Source organism: Sceloporus occidentalis, unplaced genomic scaffold (assembly GCF_023333645.1).
Source record: "Sceloporus occidentalis isolate IW3139 unplaced genomic scaffold, rSceOcc1.0.p SCAF_78, whole genome shotgun sequence".
Taxonomy (NCBI): domain Eukaryota; kingdom Metazoa; phylum Chordata; class Lepidosauria; order Squamata; family Phrynosomatidae; genus Sceloporus; species Sceloporus occidentalis.
This window is the reverse complement of record NW_028317058.1, coordinates 1,156,437-1,169,942: the sequence shown is the minus strand read 5'-3', so window position 1 is coordinate 1,169,942 and position 13,506 is coordinate 1,156,437.

Below are 13,506 nucleotides of genomic sequence, written 5' to 3'. Positions count from 1 at the left end.
ACTCTCATTCACACTCTCTTACTCAAGCTCTCTCACTCTCTATGTCACATTCTTTCTCATGCTCTCTCATACTTTCTCATGCTCTCTCACTCCCACTCTCTCTGGTTCTCCCTACCTTCTCTGTGTGTCCTTCTCTCCTTCTCCTCAGTTCCACTTCTTGTCTTGACTCTTCTTTATTCTTTCTTGGTCCGCGTATCCCTGCTTTCCGATCCATTAACCTGGCTGCTGTTCTGGCACTGTGGCTTGTGTGTAGTCATATAGTTAATTATCTTAAAGAGGGTTGCCCTGGGAGCCCATTTGATCTAAATCCCCCCTGCCCTATGTATATTTATACATATGTTGTGCATATAAAAATGCATAAAAATAAAAAAAAATAGAAATACATAAAATAATATTTATTAGGTATAATAGATTTAAAAAATACAATACTGAAATAGATAAAATTTCTCCTATAGTGTAAGTGCCACAGCTGTACAATGACCCAATTTATAATTACCAACATTTGCTGATTACAGTTATACCTCACATACATATTTTTCAATGTTCAAGAGTGCCACATCCATGCTTTACATATTACCATACTGTATATAACATATGGTTTAATACTATTATTTTAAGGGGTTTGGGAGTAGTGAATTTTAAGGTATTTTTTTTTTACTTATGGTGGTAGGGTAAGGGTTACATTATATATATATATATATATATATATATATATATAATTTTGTTTTATTTATTTTATTATTTTCCCATTTTTGCACTGTTCCCAGCGCTGTAAGCCTCATAGCCCTGCACTGCTGACCGTAATCCATGCAATCAGCCAGCAGGCGGAGCAATGGGGGAGCCCAGCAGGGTCTACTAAGTCCACAAGTCTACAAGTAAACTTCCGGTGGGGGTCAGAATGTCCGATCTCTTGGATATGCTGGCAAGGAAAACAACAGAATGGCACCAGTCTATGTTCCTTCAAAACGGTCATTGAATGTAGTGTTAATATTTAAACATTAGTCCAGAGTTGGATACCACATAACAAAAAAGAGAGTTATAAATAATAAACGCCATACACAGTAAATGCATTTGCCAAAACACTGCACACTTACATAGTCTAGATCATCATAATAAACACACACCAACCCGGGCAAAAAAAATACATTTAAAAACAAAAACATAGTGGTATCTTTCTCTAGTGTGATGAAGAATTTGGCAAATTCAATTATATGGCATTCAGCATTTATGTAACTCTCTAGGGACTAGATAAATATAAATATTGATAGCTTGCAGGTGTTGGGAGACACCGTTCCACATCAGCTCGACCACGTAATAAAATATATGGGACGGGTATCCAAATATTTCCAGGGCTGCTTACCATTCCCAGTCCACCCCTGAAGCAGTGTTCATGTTCATCGATGCCTATAGTTCGGTATGCTGTATAGGCATCTAATGCATAGGATCAAATTAGTTATATGCATCCAACAAATCTGTAAGACCCTCAACCTCCTTGCACTTAATGTTCCTATTGTCACTGGGAAGACTTCTCTAGGTTATTCCATGCAGGGACAGGTAGGACCACTTTATTATTTATGCTTTTCAGGTGTTATGGTTAATCTACTTAAATACTTATCATTCAAGAAAGTAAAAAAAAATCTGAGAGCATCCCATGACATGTGCGTTCTGTTTTCTTAACCATCTTGCTAAACAAAACATTTGGTGTTTAGAATTATTTTACATAAATAAATAAATGTTCCACAATGTTAGCCAGATATCTGGATCTGGCAATTTATGTTGACAGAACTGGCAAGCTCTAAACGACCATATCAAATGGTAAGTAAATAATTGTAACAGGTTTATATGTTAAGTACCCTTTGCTCTAAGCTCACCTGTGTATATGTTAACTTTGCTTCTACTCCAGCCAGCTACATCTGCTCCTTCAGTTTCCCAGACTCATAAAAGTATTCTGATTTAGTACTTTAAGCATCATAGTAAAACTAAGGAAAAGAGCAGCTGTCCTGCTTTTAAACTGTTGGTCTTCTTTCTAGGGGAGCATGGAGAAGACTTGTCTTTTGAACTTTAAATCTTCAGCACTCTTTTTATTCTCTATTCTATTGACATCATGAAGGAACTATGTGTTCCCATTGTGTGTTTACGTGGAGTAAGGTGTTCCAGTGAAAGCCTGATTTATAGCTATATTTAAAAACTGGATCATGGATATATTTCAAGATTGGATCTATGTGTATGTCTTCTTTCTCTCTCTCTCTCTCTCTCTCTCTCTCTCTCTTTCTCTCTCTCTCTCTCTCTCTCTCTCTCTCTCTGTCTGTCCATAGGTTATTTTGCTGTCCACTGCTTTCTTAATATCAGTAAAACTACCATCTGTCACAGTTATGTAACTAAATGTGCTCCGATTACATGGCAGACAATCTGCTCCAGACAGAGATTGATGAGAACTCATCTTTGTAACATCAGGCAGTAATGGTTTAGATAACGATAACTCCTCAGTTTTCTTGAAACCACCACATATAGATATACAAATGTTTAAAAAAAGGTCTATCCCATTGGTTTATATGATATAGGCTGGTTTGCCATTCAATACAGTTTTTCTTGAAAATACCACATATAGATATACAAATGTTTAAAAGAGGTCTATCCCATTGGGTTATATGATATAGGCTGGTTTGCCATTCAATACAGTTGTTACTGAGAACCAAGGAAGAGACCTCTGAGCTTCTAAAGGCTTAATGTGACTCTACATCTTTTTCTATGATGGCCCAATAAAATGTTTCAAGTCCAACTAAAGTCTCCATCTGCTCTTATATCGGCTAATATGGTGATATCCATTGCTCATCCAGTTTAACACAACAATACTTAATTTGTTGTTGGTCTATAGTCAGGATAGTATTACACATATCCCATGTGTTCTTAAATTCTTGAACTCTATTAGCCTCTACCACTTCTAGCAGAAGTCTAGTCCACGTATATCATTACCCTTGCAATGCAGTCTTTCTAGTTCAGAGGACTGACCATTACGCCATCGGCATGTTTTCATTCTCATCCCCACTTTGCAAGTAAATACGTTCTGCAATTAATTTACCCTAAATGGAAGGCCAAATGAGAGTGAATTACATGCTTTGCTCTGCTCATGTGACCCTCGTACTGCACTGGTCAAAACATGGACAAGCACTACCTGCTTTACTTCTCATTCATCTCCAGTTATGCCCTATTACCTTCCTTTCAATCAATTATCATTACATCCTTGTATTATATTGAAGTCCATTCTTCCTAGTATAAAACAAATAGTATCCTCAAATCAAAGCTAGTTGCTTATTTATTTTAAAAGCTCCTAAAAACCCACCTCATTTATTACTGGCTCCATACCCATCTCCACTTGGTTCCCAGTCCTCCCAAGAATTCGATGTCCCTCTTGTCCTATCACCTGCTTGTTAATTACGTCAATCGATAATACTAATCCGCTTGAATCTATTGTTCTTATTCCTAAATAAACACTAAACATGTGAAATAAATACAAAAATAATCTGTCTACAAATGTAGGAGACAGGTAGTGCAAGGTTGTGCAATAGTCATTAAGTATGAAAAAATCCATTTTATCAACATGTTCAAACTAGATTATCTGGTAATTAGCAATGCAACAAAAGGGAGGTAATCTTGAATAATTGTGTTTTATTTTGCAAGACAAATTGAGGAACATCTGTTTGCTTTAAAGGGTTCTTTCTTAGCCACTATAAGTAATTGTGCTTTTAATTGCATCGGTGTTACAATTGTTAAAGTTACTGCGCTCTCAATTATTGTATGTTTTTGGCTTTGATAGAAGCAGAGTAATTCATCTGCAAATATCATCATATTAACATGCAACATTAGTGTCTGTTAAACACATTACACTATTAAAGCAGCTGCAAAATGTGTTCTGTTATGTGCTTTGCATTTGCTTTGTTCAGGGTTGTGGATCCCTGGCCAGACACGAGTGGATAAACTAGTCAGTACTGGTTTTAGCCATATCGAAGTAGTTTGTTGGTTAATACCATTAATAGTTAAAACCGGCTATTTATCATATTTTATCTTGTCTCCCAGAGTAATGAGGCAAATAAGGAGTAACCTTTGACATGTCAGCACACTGCTAGGATACTTTGTATATATCCATAGATAACATTATTAAAAATTGTCCTTTTTGAAATTTTGGAATGTTTGTTTTTTTGTGGCACTAAGGAAATGTATATTTTTGGAATAATTGAAAGCAAAAATAACTAATGTTGACATATGATACAACTTAAACCATAATAGGAAGTTGTGTGGTACAACTGTCAGTTTTGTTGACTAAATGTTAGTCTCCCTTCATCGTTACATTGTGACAACTTTCTTTCACACATTTGTTCATTTTACTTTGTAATCTCTTAAGGTATGAAGAAATCTCATAGGAGTGAGCCTAGAGTCAATGGCTCTTAGATGTGTAAATTTTTTTTTCAATTCTGCCATAGGTAGGCTATATTGTTTATTAAGCCTGCCCCTCATCAACATTGTCCTTTACCTTCTTCGTCCCATGTCCTAACTACCCGTGCTCCTTCTTTCCCATCCAACTCAATGGGGCAGTTGGACTTCTTTAAGCAAAGCAACACCAGCCTGACCAAAGTGACATTTCACACTAGGTTGACAGTGGACGCTGAGCAGGGTCACATAACTTGATGCTACAGGACCCTGCATTAGAAATTCAACCTGCAGTAAAGCCAGGCAAGGTACGCTGCTTATGTTTGAAGTGAGTGAGATAGTTACTGTATGACTATAGTCACCAACAGAGCCTCAGACTTTAAGTTTCAATACAAAGTATTGGTCATCTTTATTTTATAAAAGTCTTGAATGTATTCCTAAATACCCAAGATTTCTGCTTGAGAGGAAGGAGATGTTGATTAGCTTAGCTACATAGTATGAAGTTGGCCATCTTAGCACACTTTGCTGGCCATCCTAAGGGTTAAATGCTATCTACCAGTTATATTATCTACCAGACGGAATGCTGTGCCATAAAAAGAGTTGCTACATTTATTTGCAGTACTTATTTCCTGAATCATATTTTCATTCCACCCAGACCTTTGGTCTTTGATTAAGGCCATTAGCACAATTGAACCTCTGAACCTTGGAAATGCATTGTTTCAGATGACAAGGAAAATAACCACAACCAGATAATGTCCTGCTATGAACCAGTCAATGCCAACAGGTAGCCCTTCAACTACAACTCCCATTATGCTCCATAATGATATTCAGTGTATTATGAGAACAGTAGTTCTAAAACAATGCCATCTATTGGAGACCTTTGCTGCTCTGCTGTAATCATCCCAGATATAGCTGTCAAAACCCAATTTCAGCATTTCTGAAGGTATCCCATCATCATGCTCTATATAGGTGGGACACATGAATATGCCTCCTGCAAGTAAACATTTGGCTAATGGCGGCAGGGGCAACATTGCTCATTGATCAGTCTGGTCTTGTCCAATACATACTTAATGAAATTGGCCACATCAAAGGAGCACAGACATGATAGAGTCAGTGTGTAATTGCTGCCTAATGCCACACACTGGTTTCTCCTAAATATACCTAATGGAATACTTTGGGTATACTAAATGGTTTGTGTGGATGGAGGTCTAGGTTGGGAATCGCTAGATTAGTTTATTTTAAATCATTCATATTTATTATTGTTGTTGTTGCAAGATGTAATTACTTTATATCTGTATAGTCTTTAATGGACATGACATTTAAAAATAATACATTCTTCCTAAACCACACTGTCCCTGTGAGTAATAAATCATACATATAATGTTAATTTATTTAAAGACCATTTTGACTCTTTTTTTATAAATTCACAACCTTTGTCTCCCTTAGTTCTATACCAATGTAATCAATACTAAAACATATTATTGTCAAACAAGCTGATAAAATACTTGTGCTTTTGTAGGCACACATCTAATTATGTTTATTGGACATGCTCTGGTATCACACAATAAGGATATGCCACCAGAATACTGATAAAGGCATACAATTGTTCCTATTTTTAAACAGTATGCTTTTAGTTCCAAATCAGCAGTATTTTTCAAAGTGGCTCGGATTATAGAACTGTAGGTTCTTTCAAATAAACTACAAATTACTTATTACCGTATTGTAACTCTAGGTGTCATGCAGTTTGGGTAATGCGGTCTTTTGCTTGGTGGATATCCTGGATTCTTCCTGTAAGTCTTTATTTATCAAAGGATTCCCTTCCCTACCATATGATATCAATCAGACAATATATCATGTCATTTTTATTATACAAATACTTTAACAAATCAACTGAACCTATAGATAGGAAATAGACAAAAACATCGCCTACAAGCCATAACATTTATTTGTACGTACTCAAAAAAATATGTTAAAGAAGAATGGAGCAATCTAATTAATACACGGATCAAAAATAAAATTATAGATGCTGAATAGGAAAATCCATATAAATAGAACCAAAGTACATTCAGCATTAATAGCTTCTTGTTGACTGCTATTCTACCCATCTTTATATTTGTATGTTAATAAGGGGCAGGTTATAAAGATAAATCAACTCAGCTGCAATAATCTCCCAAAAAAAGCACCGGGCAGGAAAATTCCTAAAAAATATTCCATTTGTAATTACTGGAGACATTAAAGCCACTTTAGTGTGTTTCAGTCACCTATGCTATTAGCCTCTTCTTTATATACTTTGCAGGAAACAAGAAGCTGAAGTGGGACGTTTGCCAGCCAACATAACTTGGATGCTCTTGTTTAAATCCCCCTCTTGACAGGATTTTTTTTCAATTCCTGCACCGAATATTGTTTTCCCATAGGGAAAAATAAAGAATGAGTAAGCCTTGCGTAAAGTGCAAGTTCAAGTATACTATAATATTTCCTTATAGATGAATTGCGGTCAGTACTGTCTTTAACTCAAAGGAGGTACAGGATTTCTTTAGGAGCCCACGGCAGCTGGTCTGGGGGCCCCATATTGTTGTATGCATACACAACATCATGAAGGAGGTGAGAAAGGAGGGCTCGAGGATCGTTGTACCATAGACTGCTCGCTTCAGGCAAGCCAGGCCTGAGAGGACCCACTGGGGGAGGATTTTTATGTTGCAATAAACAAATGCTTTAATTGAAATTTTAGACTTACTTAAATGTGTTTGGTGCTTTGGTATGTTTTGTGAAATATTAGTGATCTGTTATGGTAAAAAAAGGGTTAAATCCAATAATAATAAGCTTATATTTTATAAAACTTACAGATCCATGTTAAGCAACTGCTGTTTATTCCATAAACAAACATCATTAAGAGACCAAAATATCTTATCTGTTCTGCACACTATAAAACAGTTTTCATTTTCCCTGATAAGGCTGGTGTGTCTCAAGCAAACACAGAACTTTCTTCAGTTACAATAACTGCCTTGGTTATTTCAGTATACTAGGTTAGTTTACCCTTACTTCCTCTTCATGGTTGTGAAATTTGTTTTTACAATCGATATTTTACAAGAAAAAAAGGCAAAACAACAAGAAACAAAATCATAATATATCTTGCCCCACTTTAAGTTCTTGAAAGATTTGTAAAAAAGTATAATGCGACTATATAAAAAAATCCATAATTGTTAGAGAAACCATAATTGTTAGAATTCTGTGTTAGAATTTCTTGTATGTCATTATACAATGTTGTAGAATATGATGGTGTTATATAAATCAGTAATTAATATGAATATATAAAAAGTACAGTAGTGAACATGAAAAGACAAAATTCACTATACTGTTTGTATTAGTATCAAGAAAAAATAAGGAACATAATCCTCAAGCCCAAATAAACTATGATGTCAAGCAACCTATGAGTTCTTTAGGTTGGTGGCCCCCAAAAAACCTTCAAAGGTCTCACCTGGCTCCTTTATACACTCCAGAACAATAGGATGGTGGTAAAAAAATAGATAATGATTTAAATTATGCATCAGAACGATAAATCAATGATCAAATGGATTTTCCCAAAGCAACCAGGAGAGGCAGAATATTGCATACCCCCAGGGCAGGGAATAAAATGACTCATTGGAAGATCACCTCCATTCTTCTAAGGCAGGACAACCAATTGGAGAAGTGCCTACTTTCCCCATGCTATCCTATTTGGAAGGGTGATCGATAGGAGAGGCAGCCAGGCTCAACCTTTATGCAGCTGTCCTATGCCAATCTTTTGCCAACACTCCAGTGACGTCTCCCCTGTCATGCCTCTGCTCCATGGCAAAAGATCTAGGTGGCAATCTCCAACCATTGAGGGCTCGTTTCAGGATACTGCTTAAAGAGGCACAATTAAAATAATTTACTAAAAGTAACAAAAAGCAGTATTTGACACCCACACATGCCCGCTCAACAAATTTGTATTATAGCATAGTTTGCAGGGTAATATAGTTCTTATTAGGGTTATGTAATCTACATAAGGAGGTATGTTCCTATACGTGAAACTTGATTAGATGAGTGTGAGAGGTTTCATTATTGAACAAGGCCCTAAGGCTTACATTTTATAGGGAAGATAACATTCTGACAAAATGAAATTTATGTTATTGGGGCTAGGTTTCAGATTCAGTATTTTTCATAATAATATTTAAGTTGCCCCCAAGCTGGAAGCTTTGTAGCTTTGCATAATGCAGTTAAGGCCAAACATAAACTTCTTAGTTCCTGAATGGCAGTCAGTACTGTGTGTCTCTGTGTTATGACCTGCATTCTGATTGGCTGACTTTTGATTCCGCCAAATCCCTGCCAACTTAATTATGAAAGTTGATGAAAGAGAGAGGAAAACCTGCTTGTGCCACACTGGTCAATCCCCGTGTTTTATTATTGTTTTTTAATATAGATGTTTAATGTACATTCTTGCAGGTGAGGGGTGAGTGATTTTTTTTTATCAATGAGCTGGGATATTTTGTTGTTGATTCTGAGTTCTGTCTTAAGCATTTTGTTTATATTTAAATTAAAGATTTATATTTTAGAAAATCTTATCTGGCTCATCTAGATGTTTGCTTGGTACAATCCAGATTTCATACATCCTAACTGTCCCGGCACAAACTCTGTCCTGATGTCACGTACTGCTTGCCAGGAAGTGATGTCACATAGGTGTATAGAGTACATAGAGAGACCTTAAGTGATCCAAAGTGGTGACGGAGGTAAGGGGGGGTGGCATATAGTGTGGTGGAGGATGCCACAGCAGGGTCTGTTGATCTGTTGTCGCTGGAAAGAATGCTGTTTTTGAATTGCACAAAGTTAACTAATACAATTAACAACTCATGACAGACTAATCAAATTATCACTTTATAATGTAGTCTGGAAGAAGATGGCACAGAAGCTTGGGGGAATCCTTGGAATGAGACTCTGTACATATCTGGTTACGTTGTTTATTTGTCAATGGCACCATTGATATCTGGTGACCCCAATCCATCTCAAATTCCAAAATATGTGAGAGGACATAGTGTCCAGGAACACACACCACCCAACTGGTTATATAAATCAGAAAGTGATGATACTGAAACCCTAGTTTACTCATATTAACATTACATTCATTTTAACAACCATTGTGCATTTTCCTTGCTATTGCTTTATATTCCAATAAAGAAAAACCTAACTGAAACTACACTTTATTGCATATGTCCCTTTAACATTATCTTTAAGTGCTTCAAAAGCAATTCTGGTATTGCGTGCTTGCAAGCTCTTTATCCAATGTACTGGTTCATCTTGGTCTGTCTATTCTAGCTTTGTCAGACCCTTTGAATATATGTAGTGTAAGAAGCACTGCGTAAATTGTTGGCACTATATAAATCAAAATAACAAATGTTATACATTCAGCATGTTACTAACGAGCTTATTATTTAGTCAGAGTTGGGTATGTATACATAATGAAGCAAAACTTTCAGTCTAGTGTTGGTTCGGTAACAATGTATTCTTTGTACACTGATATGAAGCCTGCCTTCAAATCATTGGAATTTCTGTTTCAGCAAGTTACTTTTTACAACTGTTAGGAACGTCAGCTGGATTTTGAACATCTGTATGTTCTGCATGCATCATAAATAAAGTAAACTAGATTATGCTGGAATTGGGTCCCAAACCTATGCGTTACCTATGTAAAGATTTGTTAAATGTTACCTAGTAAGCTTTGGGAATATAGCAGTTAATTCTGCCATCCGCCACCTCCACACGCATTCATGGGATTTCTGCTAACAATAAAGCATTATACGGTAGAAGCACAATGTTTTAAGTGTGGAAGGGACAAACTCAAAAATGCATTTGTCCTATATCCACTTACAAAAACATTGGGTGTTACCAATCAGATAACTGCTGTGAGGCGTCACTGCTGTCAGTTATTCTGCATGCAATTATTGAACAGAAAAAAGACAGTATTGTTTTCAAGGGGAACCGTCACCTTCAATGACTTTAGCGTAAGTATCTATTTATTTAAACTGTTAATCTGTAGCTTTTTGGTCAATGTAATTCTTATGAAGATGTTTGTCACAAGGAAGTCTACATTTTTCACATAAGATAACAATTATAGCAGTTTCCTGTCTTAAATGTCTCACCCTTTCCCAAAATCCTACCCTTACAAAGACTGCCTGAACCAATAAACAACAATCAGCAAATCTTTATCACCCCCCCCAAAAAAAACCATTCATTTTACAGTTCAACACATTAATGAGTAAAGGTGTTTACTAATCTATCATAAAATGTACTGGGATAACGGATATGCTTAAGAAAAATATGATGATGGTGCTGCTCTGTTTTTAAAGTAGCATCCCAAGGGGCATTAACCCTTCCTGCGACCACTTCACCTCCACTCAATATGTGCAGGTAGCCCTGCCCCACATAGGGTTAGCCCCTCAAAAACCAGATAGCATCCCCTGGGAAGTGAGAATGATAATGTCTATATATTAGGGCCTGTTGCTTTACCTTTTTATATTGAACACAAAATATAATGTGAGAATAATAAAATGTGTGAGTAAATGCTCTTTGAATTAGTTGATCAGAACATGAAGACCATCCAGCAAGGCTGGTGAAGCCCACACATGACTGTTCTTAGTCAAGCGGCGGCTTGTATTAAGGTAAAATAGGGTTACATACTGAATCATGCATGTTTTAGCACAAAAGGTTTTCCTTGAGCTACAGCATTATTAATATATATTCATATGAACAATTTAGGTTAGTTCTCAACTTACATTGTACGTTTACAACATAAATTATACATTAAGTATAAAATGAAATATAATATTTCAAGGACACATTGTGGGAATAGTTTATTTTTAATGAGTTATGTACTTTAAATATTAATTTAAAAATAACTATTAATTCTTGCAAGGAAACCTAACAACAGCTTGGGATATGTTTGTATAAATATTAAATTAACAGCATTTTAATATGGGATCTAAATAATAAATTTGCAAATATATTTAATGCTGTGGTTAGATAAAATGTGTCAGAATAATTCTGCAGATACAAAAACAAATACTTTAATTTCAGTAATTTCAGTTTGATCGGCTTTATTAATAATAAGACAATGATTCATTCTGGAAGTATGATGTATTATTAGCATTGTGCACGGTGGCATTAACTCCTTCTGCTCTTGATATAGCCTATAAAAATAATGGCCTTTTAACCATGTAGTGACTGTATGCAAAGTGATGTAAAAATAGATAAGAGTAAAAATTAGCTGAAACAGACTCCCAGGTAGTCATCATCCGGGAATCATCATTCACCCCCCTCCCCCAGTTGGTAGTCTTGTGAAACTACATGCAAACACAAGACCCCCTGATAGCATGTATATATATATATATACACATACATGAAAGACTGTCCAATCTTTACTCATGCCAACCACCTGTCAACTTCCTTAATGCCCGGAAGCTCTGCCATTTTGGCACAAGATCGCTGGGAGGTCATGTCCACAGAAAGAGAAGATAGAAGAGAGGAGAAAGGAGAGCAAGAAGATGGAGACAGGGAAGTGGTCGGCAGAGAAGGTGGGGAGACATTCAGAGAGCATGAGGGGGGGGTGAACAAAGAGTTTTAGAGAGTGAGAGTTAATGTGGGTGTCAGACAATGAATTTTCATTCCCGAAGTTATTGATTTTTTTGTCCAAAATGAACGAGAAGGAAACGGAATTTGTTGTCTGAAAATGAATGGGTCAAAAATGAAAAGCGTTAGTGTATCCCTGCTATTATATTTTATGTTTTGTTTAGCATATTGATATTTTTCAATGTATAAATTATTGTGTATTTGTTTAGTTGGTTATAATTATGTTAATCCTTACCTGTTTCCTGCCTAAATTAACTCCCTTTCCCCTGACAAAGTAACTATATAAAATAAGCCATGTCCCAATAAAGTGGCTACCCATATTGTAGCATGCAGATGGCAGCAACAATGGCCAGGGACATCCCAGTAGACCTCCTCATTTCCGTACCGTTTAATTCCGGATTGATCCACATACGTCTTTATACTACATTGATTTTTTTTTGCCTTGGCTGTTCTGATTTTAAATGTCCATCTGTTTAGGTTTCACTTTAGGATTAAAATTAGTTATAATCATAATTTCAAATAGCAGCTTTGTTTTTGAAAACATACTTGTTTTCAAAAACAAACTTGGGATACTTGTACAATTACAGGCCCCCCAACATTTCAGCCGTTCAAATCAGGACACCTTGTTTGGAGTGAATAGGATGGGAGAGGGACCAAAGCAAGGGCTGGACCTGAAGAGCCACTCAGGCTCAGAGCATGACAAGGTGGCCACGTAGGGGGCTGCAATGAAGGTTTGTGCTAAACCTTAACCTTCCAGCTTCCTGAGATGGTCAGGAGAGATCAGAGGTTTCTCCCAACTGGTCCAAGACCCCCACTACATGGAAAAACAGAGCAAAAGGACTGTCCCGCAAAAAACTTGGCATTTAATAGGATTGCAGCAAAAAGAAATGCTGATCAATATGAGTACAGACCCTTTTACTTGATTGCTTTTTTTTTAAAACATCCTTTCCATTCTTTTTCAATTGAAGTTTAAAATAAAATGAGGAACTCTTGAAGCTGGCATGTTGGAGCTGTTCGTAATGATATATCATTGTAAAAAAACAACACAGATATGCAGCTGTTTTTGGCTTATTTAAAAAAAATAATCTTAATAGAAGCAGTTTCTTAGATTATCAGTGGTTTTAATGTTTTCTCCTGGTAACTCTGGACAGGATGAGGGCTTGACTTCTGCCAGAGTGCATTCCTTACATTTATTATTTACTGGTAAGATCTGGGTTCCTGACCAAGGAATTAATTTATCATGTTCTAACTTGAAAAGCAACCCTGAGAAAAGTGTAAGGCAGAAAGCAAGGAATATTTACACTAATGGAGTGCTAAATCTTGAGAGTATACGAAGATTTTCCACGGGAAATGATTGTCTAAACTGGATCTAACATTATTTTGGAAGCAAGCGTTAAATTTGACATTACACAGGATTATCTTCTCAGCAGCATTTTGGCATTCTTC